Raw genomic sequence first — 15765 nt, 5'->3', positions numbered from 1 at the left:
TTCTATGTTTGAAGGGACAAATTTATTAACTCTTTGGTAGAACTCCTAGTTCTGCTCTAAGTATATTCAGTACTTTTGTTAAATGCTTGGAAGAATATGAGTCCTTGGTATATTGACTGAGTTACATTTTGCAATGACTGGTATATCATCGAATACGCAGAAATCGGTAGAATGTTACTTTTTTTCTAACATGTCAGTGGGAACGCCTTTTCCTTGAATTATTACAATATTTTAAACAAAGGAGGCTGTTTAGAAACCCAAATAGTTGCACATTTCTTGATATTTTATAACTGATAAAAGTGATACTTTGGTATTTAAGAATTCAATGATATGAGTTGGGACTTTTTTTCCCTACATACTTCCCAAGAGGGCTTTGACCCTGTTGATAGTTTTGAAACTATATTAGATGGACTAATTAGATTGTCTAGACTGGTGCTCCCAGAGGTACAAAATGCACTTTTTTTTTCTCAGAGAGAGGTTGTAAATGTCAGAAACAAAATCTGAGAGACCACCCCTCTCCCATGTCCATTGGCAAAGGGATTCAATAGATCACACCCCCTCCTTGAAGTCTTCCCAATCAAACCCACTCAGCTGAACTGAGTTAGCTCCTCACAGGCTAAACCCTTTGATTGTTCCTTTCCCCTGACCTATGAATCTAATCAATACATTATTCCCATTTATTGACGTATTGTGATTTCTTATTGTTGCATTAAGGCACTGTGTTTGCTAACTCTTTTTGGAATGCCCCTAACCTTTGGTACATCTGGAAAGTGGCTCATTTGATGCTTGCTCTGACCTGAAAAATGAAGGCCCATATTCTTGGCTATCCCTTCCCTTGAATCCACGTCCTCTTCCAAGGAATTTATAAATTTCCGGAAGAGGTCAATGCAAGATTCCCCACTGTGTTAGCCTCCGCCTTCTTTTTCTAGCTGAGTCCTTTCTGCCAAACCCATCTCCATCCCACCTGCCCTCCCGTTCCCAAAACGTGTTATTGACAACTAAAGCCAGGTCACGGGACACTTCATAGGGCTCTGCCACTAAATATGTGGGGATAAATAATATTGTAATCCTTGCAGATATTTGCATTCAGGGTGGTTATTTTGCCTGTTTCCTTTTAGATTATCTCGGCTTGGTCTCTGGGAACCACCCACTAGTGACAGTCATAAGGTAAGTGTGCATTTAAAGTTTTCTTTCAATCAGCTGTAAATGGAAATCTCAGTTTTGTTCAATGATTTTCACAAAAGACCGTTTCAAATATTTTATTTTCAAATATTTTATCAGTGAACAGTGGCATAACGACTGGGTGTTTCATATATAGGAAAAGATAATAAACCTTTAACATTTGCGAAAAGGATAATAGAGAGATAGGAAATAAAGCAGGCACTGCCTCTTACCCTGGAATATTACCTGTAGCATAATAAAGTGTATTCGCAGCCCCTGAGTGGAGTGGTTTCATTTCACCATCTTCATCCCACGCAGCTGCCAGAGTCCTCTCAAGGGGCACATTACAACAGCCTCTTCCTTCATTTTAAATTGGGCTGTAGCCCAAGAAAATATCTCAAATGGCATTAAACCAATTAACATCTAGCACAGAATTTAACAGCTAATGGGCACATAATAGGTATTTGTTGGAGAATGAATGTCGGTGGATTCATTAATCCATTAATCTTCTGCTTTGTGAGGTCCTTGCCACTGTGAGGAAATGTGGTATACTGGTTATTCCCCCAAACCTGGAGTGAGATGCTTGGATTCGGTTCCTGGTTCTGCCACTTACTAGCTGTATGACTTTGGCCACATGTTTAAACCTCTCAGTACCACCCAAATCTTGATTTTAATACTACTTTCCAATAAAAGGAACCAGGGCTCCTTGGAGCAACGGCTAATTTAGGACAGGGGCAAGAAATATGCATAATGAGCCTGGAGCATCGTATAGTGCCAGAAAGTAAGGTAGTGCTAAAAGAAAAATGAAAAACAAAACAAAATGATAAACACCTCACAATGGTGTGACAAAAAGTGGGTCACAAGGATACAGGAGTCAACTAAAAGTGCTCCCCGTCACCAAAGCTGGAACGATTCGAGCAACAAAATAAAGTAGTGGTATAACCCAAAACTCCATGTAGATACTCTGCTTTCCAGGAGGTAAAGCATGACTCACTCCCCATGGGGGCTGCACACAGTGATTTTCTTCCAAGGTGTACAGTAGGAAAGTGGGGGCGGGGAGAATTACATACCATCAAGAAACCTGACAAACACTACCTCAAGCCAGGTCATCCAGATTAACATCCGCAGTGATATGTCATCTTGATAGTAGGTATCCTTCACAAGATGTGATAAGAATGATGCTTTACCTCTGGTCTTCTTCCCCAAAACACATATTACCTGACTCTGGTCATGAGAAAAACATAAGACAAATTTCAATACAGGTACATCCTACAAAATACCTGACTATTATTCCTCAAAACTATCAAGGTCATTATAAATACTGGCAGTCACAACCAAGAGAAGCCTAAGGAGATAAGACCACTAACTGTAATGTAGGATCCTGGGTGGGATCCAGGAACAGAAAAAGGACATTAGGTAAAAACTAAGGAATCTGAATAAACTGTAGAGTTTAGTTAACAATAATATATCAATGTTAGTTCATTAACTGTGAAAAATGTCCCATTCTAATGTAAGATGTTAATGATGAAATCTGGGTATGGGATATATGAGAACTCTCCATATACTAATAATTCTACAAATCTAAAACTGTTTGAAATAAAACATTTATTTCAAAAAATAAGGAAGTGTGCACGTTAAAAAAACTGGTTTGGAGGTATACTCTCCATTTTCCAAGTACAAAAAAACAGTATTTTGAAAAATGTTGAATTTATACTTTATATTTTGAGAATCATACATGGAGAATTATATTCTGCATTAAAGTTTTGAATTGGGTAAAGGTGTACACATCTATAAAGCATTCTGCTATATTTCTGCTATCCTCAAATGGAGGAAGAAGATAACAATTAGCAATACAAACCTTTTTTTGCAAGAATAACAGTTTTGAGGGGCTCAAAGTGGATTATGACTTGTGCATTAATTATGTATTGCAGCATAACAAATTACCACAAATTTAGTGGCTTAAAACAACATATAATTATTATCCCACAGTTTCTTTGGATCAGGAATCTGGATGCGCCTTACCTGGGTCCTCTGCTTCGAGAGTCTCATAGGGTATAATCAAGATGTTGACTATGCTATGGTCCTTTTGGGAGCTTTTTTCCTTCCAAGTTCATGTGGTTGTTGTTGGAATTCAGTTAAGGTTGTAGGACTGAGGTCCCCTGTTTTCTTGCTGGCTGTCACCTGGGTGTTCTCATCTCCTAAGTGTTACTCAACAGTTCTACCCATATGGCTGTTTGCCTCTCACAGGCCCTGTCACAACATGATAGATGACTTCAGAGCCAGCAGGAGAAGCCCTTACTCCAGTCTGCTAAGATGGAGACTTGTGTAATGTAATCTTATCAAGGGAGTGACTCGCCCATGGGCTTTGTTGTATTCTGTTGGCTAGAAGCTAGTCACAGGCTGTGTCTTCCCTCAAGAGGAGAGGATCATACTAGGGCCTGACTCGTTGGGGATCACCTTAGAGCGTATCCACTATACCAGGAGAGTTTTGAGACAGATCCGGGCAGCTGGGCATATATGAGCGAACTAAAGAAGAAGAGAACAAACTGGAAATGCTGGCTTCTTGTTTTCAAGCAACCTACAGCTTGAAGGAAATAAATACGTTTCACCCCCCCGCCCCCCAACAGAATTATGTTTAAAAAATACTCCTCAACATTTAAAAATATTCCTCAAATTTATCAAATGAGAGTTGCAATTATTCAAGATGAAGGAGCCAGAAGAATATATTTGGAGATCAATCATAAATACATCACATTTTCCTAACTAGTATTTTCTTTTTTATTAGCAGTGAAGAAATTTGGACAAAATTTCAACATTTCTGCAGTTTAAGAACTCTCATTATAAAAGTTTAAATAATATGATCTCATTTTCAACATTTCATGACTTAATTTTTTTTTCTTTTTTGAGACTGTAGTTTTTAATACTTACGTTTTTAAATTCAGTCTACTAATAATTATTAATAGGTTGATACTGTTTAGGTAGTAATTTTTACATTTTACGTGATACTTAAAATTTGTGTATTTTAAATATATTAAATATTCATTTTCACTGGTTTCTTTTTCTGGATTCTGAATCCTTTTCTTATAAAATGTTAAATACAGAAATACTGGTATTGTCATTTTGCTCCAGTATTGTAATCACCACCCAGATTTTCAGGATCTCAAAAAAAATTTTTTTTTCTGATTGCTCCTTATAACACCAAATGTTCCAGAAATCCTAACATTTCGACATTGGAACAACATTTGCCAAGTTGCTGTTTGCATCTGGAAATAAAGCACATGTATCGTTTGTTAGACCCTGTGTCTAATTGTGGGTTTGTATCATGTGATCACTGTATCTGTGCATCTCCACAGAGATTCATACAAACCTATTAGCTGTTTGAGCCAGAGACTTTTGCTGCTTATGTCTCAAATATGCAGCTGCCTTGAAGAAAACAGGCAACTTGTGGAAATGAGGCTTATTAGCAACCAAGCTGAAATGAAAAGGAAATATACATATTGCAATAATTCAATTAAGAAACTCGCAGGAGGAAGGATCTCTTGTGGGTTCCTCCTCTCTCAACCTTTACTTCTTTTTCAAGTCTTTCTACCTATATTTTTTTCTTTTCACTGTTTGGCTCACAAACAAGCCTTAGGCTGTAGCTATTGGTATCTCTTATGCAAGGTGTACAAAGGGTTGTTATTCAGAATGGTGAGAACGTAATCACCTGTCGCTATTGGTAAAATAACTCATTTAGCATATAAAGGTCAAAGCTTACTTGCTTTCTTCCTTCCTTTCTTCCTTTGGGTTGTTTTCTTTGTGAGAATTAAATAAAGGGATCTTTTTTTTAAAAAATACCAAATAAGTTAGAGTAAATAGAAGTAAACTTCCCTGCTTGTGAAGGAAGTATTCAGTGAAAGCCCAGAAGAAGAGCATTTGGCTTTTGCTGGAAGGTCACAGGATAAAGCCATTCTTTATCAGAGCTGAATTCAGTGGAAGGTCTTGGGATTTGCCAAGGTGGTTGGCCCATGGTGGTCATCAGATCTCTTTCCCTCAGTTTTAGAAGGACTTAGTCTTGCCTTTGCCATCTGTTTTAATATATAAATCTGATACTTTCACCTATTACTGAAATTCTGGATTTATTTATTATGATTGGAACAACCGTTAGCTCTTTTCATTTAAAAAGCTAGACTTAATTTTGCATCATGATGATTAAATCCAAGTTGGATTTCCTTGTTTGGAAGTGCTGAGGTAGCAACTGGTTGTGGCCGACTTGGTCTTCTTTTGGCATAAGCTAGGCTTTCACCGAGTCTTTCGATCTGTCTCTTTATTTGGTACTGATCTTGGGGTCCCATGTATCCTAGTGAAGCTGAAACTGCCTCCTTCCACACTGAGCTCTTCTTTTCCCCAGTTTCCGATTACACATATATTCCGTGCTTGGTCATTCCTGTCTTGTCTTACACATCCATTGTTTGCTATTGATAATTACCCTCCACAAAAAGACTATAAGCTCTTCGAGGGCAAGGATTCTGCCTTCTTGTCTTTTATGCCTTCACAAGGCTCAGGGTCCTCAGCGTTTGATGCCCACCTGCCACCATGACCCATGCCCGCAACTCTTAAACACCTGATCAAATAGTATTTCCTTAAATCAAAGGAATTATATACCTTCCATTTGCCTCACTCTGTGCTGGGGGCCACAAAGGTGGGGCCAGTCCAACAAAATGTCCACTCCTATCTTCAGAACCTCCCATTGTCCTCTCCGGACCACTGTACCCACTCTCAGAGCTGCCAGGCTCCTTTCTGGGCATCTCTCCTGTGACTCATTCTCCGAGGCCCTGATCCTCACTGAGGTCTCAGCTGAGTATGACTCCTCTTAGGGCAATCATGTTCTAATAAAGCAACCCTGGAGACCAGAAGGACTTCAAGGCCCAAAGTAATGCACCTCCAGTGGTGAAATTCCAGGCACTGTGTAGGCAACAGTGGAGATATTTTTAACCCGTCTTTGTCCAGCTGCCCTTAAATCACATCACACAAGCAGATGCCTACTCTGTCTGCTCATAGTCCCACCCTGCCTAGGGACTGTTAAAAAAATGGAAATGCTAACCTCTGTCCTTACGGTGTGAATAACCTAGAAAGGGAGTTGGACTACACATGCCTACCAGGCAGACTAGTGTACTGTTTAAGAACCTGTCTAATCACACAGTCCTGGCTTCTAAACTCAGTTTTTCTACTTATCAGTTTTGTGGCCTCCTGCAAGTTCCCAAAATTTTCTGAGGTTCATTTCTTTCATCTCTAACACCAGGATAACAAAGCCCATCTCAAGAGGTGGCTCAGTTGGTAGAGCGTGTGACCCTTGATCTCAGGGTTGTAAGTTTGAGCCCCACATTGGGTATAGAGATTACTTAAAAATGAATCTTTTAAAAAAACCAAAGCCCACCCCGAGGTTTTTATGAAGTTCAACAAGCTACTGTATGGGCCATCCATAGTAAATATGCAGGACATGGGTGCCATCAATAATAATAACTAGAGCTAAGGAGGATTATAAATCCAACAAGGCAGTTTGGAGGCCTGAGGTTGAGAACAGGTATGTAGAGCAAGGCATTGATGGAGGTGGAGGAAGATGGAGGAGAACTTCCTAGAAAGGATTTCCTTTCCTCACAGGAAAACATGAGTGCTGTTCAATATCTATCTGTGCTTGCTTAGCCATAGGTACTTAATCCTCTGATCACTTGGCCTACAGAGGCATATTTGGCTTGGAAGCCGACTGCTGAGGGGTAGAAAAAATATCAGTGGAACCCATGCACATTGTTACCATACAGAGGAGGGGTAAGGGAGCTTCACCCCTTCTCTGAATTGTTGATTTCTGAGTCTGTCTCCTCCATTGGACTGTGTGGTCCTCAAAGCTAGGACCCAACTCATTCTGTTATCCCTAGGCCACTGTTGCGAGTATGTGTTCAGTGCCTAATTACTGGTAGAGTGATTGAAAGAATGGAATATACTGGCGTTTTGCTGCATGACATCTTCCAACAACACAAGTGATTATATAAAAGATTTACTAAGATTTAGTATAAATATGTGAACATATTTTCCTTGCATGCAAGAACATGACTCAGTCAAATGAAAGACGGAAATATTGTGGTATGTGGTTCTCCAAAGCAACTTCATTTGTAGGGTCAGAGAAGAAGAAAGATGTGACTTGGGAAACTTGCACCAGCCTTGAAAATGCTGCATGGAAGGAAAAACCAAAACCAAAAAACAATCCCCAAGCTTGTGAAACTGGAAGAGGAGTCTGTGCAATCCAGCCTGGTGCCAAAAGGGACAAGTTGGCAGATGGGAATGGATCCTTGCAAATTCTTGCAGCCACCTGGCTTGTGATTTAACACTTCCCTGAGCTTTTGTTGTTCCATGACATTTGGGACTAAATTTATTCCCATCTTTTTGTCCTTGTCAAAAGCTATGATTTTTTAAAAAGTTGTATGTTTTCTTCCCATTCTTGTTTATATCTTGCTATCCTGCTGTTTACAAGGTTGGTCTCTCACACTCTGCCTGGGGTGTTTTCTATTCCTCTGTAGTTAAAATTGCCAGAGGATTGTTTGAGCTGTTCTATTTTGAAGAATGGGGAAGCCATGGTGCCCTGTGGAATCCCAGCATGGTGTAACATCTCCCCAGTGAAAGAGGCACGTAGTTCTTATGAACTTGTGACTGACTGTGAAACTTTGCACATTCAAGTATTTTAAACACTTGATGCCTATTGTGCATCTTGTTATAGAGATATAATATCAGGCGTGACTTCTCACGTGGCTGATGCCTCCTTGGAAGTTGCCTAGAGTAACATGAAATGTGATTTCTTTCCAAAATGGAGTGCCTGCCATTTTCTCCCCAGCTTTAGGTTGGAAATGATGTCCTGATGTCTCATGCCCCTCTCCTCTGCTCCTGTATCCTGTCCTCACTTTGGTCTGATTATTCTCCCCCATCTGAATGGTCTCCGCAATGTCTTGTGTGATGCTCCTCTTGATCACAAAATCATGGTGGCATGTGGAACAACTGAAGTTGGAAATTTTTCCTTTGCTTCCTTGCAGCATGGAATCCGGAAAGGTTAGGGCATTTGAACAGAAGTTGCTTTAATTACAATTGCTTTGACTATAATTACAATGGCTCCTAGCCCCAAGAGGAATGACCCTTGACAGAGGTGAAGCCAGCCAAGGTTGGCCTTGCCCTTCTGAGCCTTTTAATGATGCAATCCTTCCAGAGACTCCCAACACCCCTATAATCCTTTAGACCCCCCACCCCATAGGTATCCATCTCTATTTCTGATGCCCCTGTTTTCTTCAGACCTTCCTCATCAGGGTAGATAGTGTTCCATACTTTAGCTTCCTTCCCTTATGTGCTAATTTCTTCCTATTTCCCAGATATTATTCCTTAGGATACTCACTGTGATCTGAACATGGATAGTATTGGGTCAAAGATACCAATACTGATGCTCTGGAGTGGAAAGGATATAATGAAAACTCACCAGGCCTCAGATGATCTGGGTTTTTAATTCTAGTTTTGCCACTTTTTAACTGGTAACCTTGGGTTATGTCACTTAATATTTCTGAATATGTTCTCACTCATATAATGTATTTGATGAGTTCATGCTAACACGTCTAAAATACGAGATTTTCAGGGCACCTGGGTGGCTCAGTTCATTCAGTGTCTGGCTTTTGATTTCGGCTCAGGTCATGATCTCAAGGTCAGGAGATCAAGCCCCACATCTGCTTGAGATTCTCCCTCTGCCCCCTGCCCCAGTTCACGTTCTCTCTAAATAAATAAATATCCTTAAAATATGAGATTTTCACCTTTGATTATAATAAAGTTCATATGAGATGAAGCATTTGAAAGCTCTTTATAAATGACAGTGGTTCTGTACAAATATAAGGTAGGAAGGCAAGAAAGTGCCTTAACCATGTCCAAAATGTCAGCTTCTTGACAGATAATGTGAGGTAGCAGAAAGCTTCAGCCTGGCTGTAGCATTTTCTATAATCCCATTTTATCTGAGCCTCTGTTTCATCATTGAATACAAAAGAATATAATCAAACCTCATGGGATTGTCATGAAGATTAAATGAAATGATGAATATAAAGTTTGTTAGCACAGTACCACTTGGCACTTAGTATGTGTTTAATAAATTGTTAGTTCCCTGTCATCTTTTTTTTTTTAAAGATTTTATTTATTTATTTGAGAGAGAGAATGAGAGAGAGAGAGCATGAGAGGGGGGAGGGTCAGAGGGAGAAGCAGACTCCCTGCCGAGCAGGGAGCCCGATGCAGGACTTGATCCTGGGACTCCAGGATCATGACCTGAGCCGAAGGCAGTTGCTTAACCAACTGAGCCACCCAGGCGCCCTAAATTGTTAGTTCCCTGTCATCTTAATATGTCTCTTAAGAAGTGACTCTAGCTGTGAATTGTGTAAGACTGATAAATCACAGACCTGTACCCCTCAAACAAATAATACATGATAGGTTAATAATAAATACATAAATAAATAAATAAGAGGAAAACAGAGAGAGAGGCAAACCATAAGACACTTTTAGCTATAGGGAATAAACTGAAGGTTGCTGGAGGGGAGGTGAGTGGGGTATGGGGTAACTGGGTGATGGGCATTAAGGAGGGCACTTGATGGAATGAGCACTAGGTGTTGTATGTAACTGATGAATCACTAAATTCTACCTCTGAAACTAATAATACAGTATATGTTAATTAAACTGAATTTAAATAAAAAATTTTTTAAAAAAAGAAGTGATCCTAGAGAGTGTACAAGATTTTCCACATGCTTCAAATCCACCTGTGTATGTGGCAGATCCAGTAACTAAAATGGTATCAAAGCAGCCAAGAGGAATAATCTAGTTTAAAGGTAACATTAAAGAGATGTACATCATTCTCTGAAATGGGCATGGACTTTGATAGTGCAAAAGGTGACATGGGCTTGATTCTAAGGGGTGGGGAAGGAGGTGAATAGGGCACTCACTTTGGCACAAAATTAAAGAGGGCATTGTAAAACTCCATAATCAAGATAAATAATGTTGAATACAGTATTTTTTTAAAATCAGAATTAATGCAAAAAAAATTCATGATGAACAAAATACCAACATTTTAAATAAAGGTAGGATCAGAAACAGTGCTGTGCAGAGCCATCTTGGAGCCTGAGACTAAAGAAAAAATCAGTAATAGTGATCATGTCTTTACTTAAAGTGTTGATGCTTTGTTCATTGTGGATATTTTTGATTTTCAAAAATATTGCATTAAAGTATTATTTATTTCGATTACTGAGTTTTTTGGTGCCTCTTTAAGATTTGTGCCCAAGGAGAGTGTGCTACTCACCCTACTTGCCTCATCCTGTCCCCACCCTGGGGGGAGGGGGTTGTCCACTGGGCTAGGAAGAAAGTTCCAGAGCCGGCTTCAGGTCCCCACTTTGTATTTCCCCTCATCCACTTTGCAGTTCCAAGTTTGGTTTAACTATAATTTCCTGGGGGGAAAAAAAGACTATATCAGATGAAATTCCAGCTTTCTTTCCAATCAAAAGACTACCACAGTGAAATATAGTTTGGAAAGAAAACATAAAGTAAATGGTTCATCAGAGGCTTGATTGAGGTTGGGGGGGTCAGCAAACGACCCACAGGCCAACTGCCTATTTTTGTAGGAAAAGTTCTATTGGCACACAGACCTGCTTATTTGTTTTTGTGTTGTCTGTGGCTGCTTTGGGGCCACAGTGGCAGAGTTGAATAGTTGCAACAGAGACCATATGGTTTGCAAAGCTGAAAATATTTAGGATCTAGGCTGATGTGGACCTCTGATTTAGATTATCAAAGCACTCAGATGTTTTTGGATCAGTATGTGGGGTTGACAACAGTTTATTTATTTTTTAAAGATTTTATTTATTTATTTGACAGAGAGAGACACAGCGAGAGAAGGAACACAAGCAGGGGGAGTGGGAGAGGGAGAAGCAGGCTTCCTGCAGAGCAGGGAGCCCAATGCGGGGCTCGATCCCAGGACCCTGGGATCATGACCTGAGCCGAAGGCAGACGCTTAATGACTGAGCCACCCAGGCGCCCCGACAACAGTTTAGAATATCCAGTCATTTGGAAATTTATGTAACAGAGAATTCAAGGACATTTACAGAGAATATTACAATCTTTCATTTGTAAGAACTGGGGGAAATGGGGAAGGTATCAGAGTTCAAAAAGTAAATCAAGAGAGGCAGCAAAGAGTGGGTGAGATCTGTGTCCGTCTGTGCCCCTGTGGGTCCTCTGTGAGAGTTCAGTTGTGACTTGACATCACAAGGCATGAGATGTTTATGAGAGTTTGATATTGCCCATAACTGGTAAAAGGAAACGGTGGGTTTGTTGAAAAATGCATTCATTAGTATTATCACATAAATGGTTTGTGGATTTAATTACCTCATTTCTGTTAATATGGATAACTGACTTCACATATTCAACAAGCATTTAGTGAGCATCTGTATGTGCAGGAATTGTAAGAGTCACCGTCAAAGTAGTCTACTTCTAAGTTTGAGTGTGAGCAGAGATAGGAAAGCTCCAGATTGTGTTCTGATGTGCCTTAGGTTTGGAGAGCACACAGGAGACAACAGGGAGAAAAAGAGGAGAAAGATCAACTTATGGAAGGCTCTGAATGCTAGCTAGGGAGCTTGAACTTTAACCAGGAGCCAGTAGAAACTTCCTTGATCAAGGAAGTGGCATATCCATACCTGTGCTTTAGTTAGGATGTTAACTGAGTGTGGAGGGATGGAAGGTGGATGAGAATAGGAGTAGGGGGACTAATCAAAAGGCGATTTCAGTAGCCTTGTATGGTTTATAGTCCTCAGAGATGACGTGGGCCTCTAGTTAGTTGTATCCATGGGAATGGGAAGAAAGACAGATCTGAGAGTGCTAGTGAGAGTAGTAAAATTAACCAATATTCAGGCACTTGATTAGGGAGGCTTCTGGATTTGGAGTTGAGGTAACTGGGAGGGTGCAGAAGGTATTAGTAGAAATAGAGAAGCCAAGCAGAGAAGTAGGTTTTAGGGTCAAAAATACTAAGTTTGGTTTTATATAAAGTGAATTGAATATACTATAAAATATCCAGGAAAAAACAGAAGAATGCTTGAGAGAGAGAGAGAGAGAGAGGGAACTGCTGGAGATGGAAGTTTAGAAATTATCTGTTGAAAGATAATCATTGAAGCCTGGGCATCAAAAACATCATAAGGGAGGAAGTTAGAGAGAGGAGATGAGCACTGAAGAAACAACTATGGTCAAGTTGCCAGATAAAATACAGGATGCTCAGTTAAGATTGAATTTCAGATCAACAAAGAATCATGTTTTAGTATAAGAATGTTCCATGCAATGTTTAGCATACCTATACTAAAAAATATATACATTGTTGGTTTGAAATTCAAATTTAACAGAGTGTTCTGTATTTTTATTTGCTAAATCTGGCAACCTTTGACTGTGGGGATGGCCCATAATTATGGGATGGTCAGAAGAGGAGGAAATAGTAGAAGAGCTTGGGAGTGGGCAGATAGATCCCAGGAAAACTAGGATATTGTATTATCATGAAATCAAAGGGTAGAGTGGGTTTCCAAAGGGCTGAACAAAAATTTCAAGGCCATTGCATTAGGCAACATGAAACTCATTAGGGACCTTTGAGAAAGCAGATGGAGGTCTGGTTGCAAAGGGTTAAGGAGTAAATAAAATAAGGGAGATGGAAATAATCCATGTAGATCACTCTTGTAGCAATTGTGATGGAGAACAGAAGGGAGATATGAGATGGTAAAGAAAAACAAAATAGAAGACAGGTTTTCAGGATTAGAGAGACCAAGGCTGTTTTCCAGTCTCTGAGGAGCCCAAGGTAGTGGCATCCCGAAGATGTAAGAGGGGTAATGGGATTAAGGGATGGGGTAAGCTGTGGATGATGCTGGAAGGGAGAATCAGGACATAAATGGAGGGATTAACCTTTGCATGGAGGATGCTCCCTCCTCATCCAAGTCATGAAAGAAGGAGGGGGAGATAAAGATGTGGAGATTTTGGGAGTAGATAAGAAGAAGGAAGGCTTTTATTTATTTTTGCTGTCTGACTGTGCTATTGAGAGTACATGTTATGGAGGAGGGATTAGGGGAACAGGAGGGGCAAACTCAGGCTCAAGATACTCCCTGTTTGCTAATTGCATGGGACAGATATGATGCAGAGCCCAAAAGTGCATATAATTCATCTAAGTGGGAACCATTTATGTTCCTCATGTTATATCTTCCTCCAGCTCTAGTGTTCCATATCAATTCATAACGTAATCAAATTGCTCACCAAGGAAGGGAAAATGACAGAAACAGAATTGAACAGACTCACTCTTCTCCATTTTATTAGACCAAGACACTCTGGCCATGAAAGGATCAGGGCCATTTATTCATGTCCCCCATCCTAGAAGGGGCCCATAGGAGCACCCAGCAGCAAAAGCCATTTTTGGGGAACATGTGGAGTTCCTACTCTGTGAGATCCTATATCCACCATGTGGACTGTGTTATGTGGGGTTAATATCTTTGCCATGTCACACCCAGCATACCAGGGACTCAGAGACATACAGGTGACACGCACTGTTCCCAACCACCCTATACTCTCTGGAAGCTGAGGTCAAAAGATGGCCAGACTATTCTACAGTTGGGAGAGCGTGAAGTTGAGGAGCAAAGCAGCCTGTAACCTCTTAGCTGCTTTTCCTCTCTGCTGTCAAGAACAGGCTTGCCATTTGCAGCACAAGGAGGGAGCCATTTGCAGCACAAGGAGGGAGCCATTTGCAGAACTGCAGAAACCTGAGAAAGCTGAGAAAGAGTTATTTCAGGGAGGGGATGGGGTGGTGCTGTCTGCCTGGGGAAACTCTTAGTGCCTCCACCTCCAGAGAACATTAACATTTCCAGCCCCCTTTCCACAGCCCTCTTTCTCTCCCTCCTCCTCGCCCCCAACACAAAGGCACAAATGAAATTCCTAAAAGTAGACTACTTCTGCCTAGTTATTTTTAGTATTTGCTGTTAGTATTTATAAAGCTTTTCAGTGTTAATTTGTCCTCCCACCCATTTCTCTTCCTGCCTCCACGTGCTGGGCTTGGGATGAAAGGAGCATGTACAAGAAGCATCTGGTGATCTCATTGAAACCTCCTCTAGAGAGAGGAGGCTCTGGGCCTTGAAAATCAATCTCCCCCACCCCCACCTTGAAAAAAAGAAAGAAAGATCTGTATTCCATTAGCTTTGGAGAACAACATAAGCATTGGTGAAGTGAACCCATGAAAATGTGTATGTGGTGTTTAGCCAGGTCAAGAGCCCCAGTCAAGGAGCGGGGTCAGGGGATCAACACATGCACAAAATGTCGTAATCCACACAAAAAGGGTTGGAGACCAGGTAAACAAGAAGGATGCCAGAGAAGAGAAAAAGGTAAAATCCATGCAAAGAGTAAAGGATCTGAGGGAGCTGAAGGGTTAATATAAGAAGGGGTGGAGTTAGGATTGAAAAGGCCAAAGGAAGAAAGCTCTGTATCACCATAGCACTGTAGTATGTTACAGCTTAATACTAAAACATCACTTGTTCCTGCCTCAACTGCCTGCCCTGTCTCTGGGAGTCAGGTATGCCCAGAACAGCCACATTGCTCTGGAGAGGAACCCCCAGTTGAATGGAAGCAAGACCTTATCAATCTGCATGGACATTGGACCTCTTGTCTATCCATCAATGTATTCATTTCGTAGGAATCAGTAAAGAGTAGTTTCCTTTTGCAACTTCAAAAAAATGTTTTGGCTTGATTTTTGTGTTCTTTTAAAATTTTATTGTCTTTTTCAGCTTCCTAGAAATTGAAAAATGTAATAAATGAAATGAAAAATATTTAATGGGTGGGCTCAGCAGTGGAATGGAAGAAACAGAGGAAAGAATCAGTGAACTTATAGATTAAATAATAGAAATTACCCAATCTGAACAATAGAGAAAATAGACTGAAAATGGGGGAGGAAAAAAAAAAAAAGACAGGGCGTTAGGGACCCAAGGGAATGTAAAAACTGTGTAGCATATGTATCATCAGCATCCTGGAAAGAGAGAAAGAGGAGGACAAGGCTCAAAAAGTATTTGAAGAAACAATTGCTGAAAGTTTTCAAGTTTGGCAAAAGAAACAGAAGAAGTGTCAAGAAGTGGATTAAAATACCCCAAACAGGATTAACCCCCAAAAACCACACTAAGACACATCTCAGTCAGACTCAAAGAAAATGTCTTAAAGCAGCAAGAGAGAAATGAGACCTTATCTATAAGGGGAAAACAATTAGAATGACAGTGGATTTCCCATCAAAAACTATGGAGGCCAGAAGTAAGTGGCAGAAAATTTTCAAATGTTGTAAGAAAAGAACTGCCAACCCAAACAGTGAAAACATCCTTCAGAAATGAAGGGGAAATCAAGACATTTTCAGCTGAAGGAATACCTAGAAATATGTCACCAGCAGGCTCATCTTAAAAAAATAGCTAAAGGAATTTCTCTAAACAAAAAGGAAGTGATAGAAGAGGGAAAATCAGTATGGAGAAAAGAATAAAACAAAGAGTAAAAATAGGGATAAATACATAAGATTTCCTTCTTTTA

At 40.2% G+C, this 15765-nt stretch overlaps 1 protein-coding gene across 9 annotated transcripts in view; it reads left to right on the top strand.

Annotated features, from left to right (window-relative positions):
• Window positions 1-15765, top strand: part of NCALD (neurocalcin delta) — a 366474-nt gene that overhangs the window by 194338 nt on the left and 156371 nt on the right. For 8 of the 9 annotated variants that reach the window (XM_081816325.1, XM_081816330.1, XM_081816327.1 and 5 more), the window contains one exon: window positions 1119-1167. The exons of the other annotated variant lie outside the window; for it this stretch is intronic. The gene's annotated coding sequence lies outside the window, so the exon portion shown is untranslated. The remainder of the gene's footprint in view (window positions 1-1118; window positions 1168-15765) is intronic. 9 annotated transcript variants of the gene reach the window in all.

Source organism: Leptonychotes weddellii, chromosome 4 (genome assembly GCF_054177405.1).
Source record: "Leptonychotes weddellii isolate Sample4059 chromosome 4, ASM5417740v2, whole genome shotgun sequence".
Classification (NCBI taxonomy): Eukaryota; Metazoa; Chordata; class Mammalia; order Carnivora; family Phocidae; genus Leptonychotes; species Leptonychotes weddellii.
The sequence above is the reverse complement of the archived record's forward strand: the minus strand, read 5'-3'. Positions and strand labels throughout refer to the sequence as shown.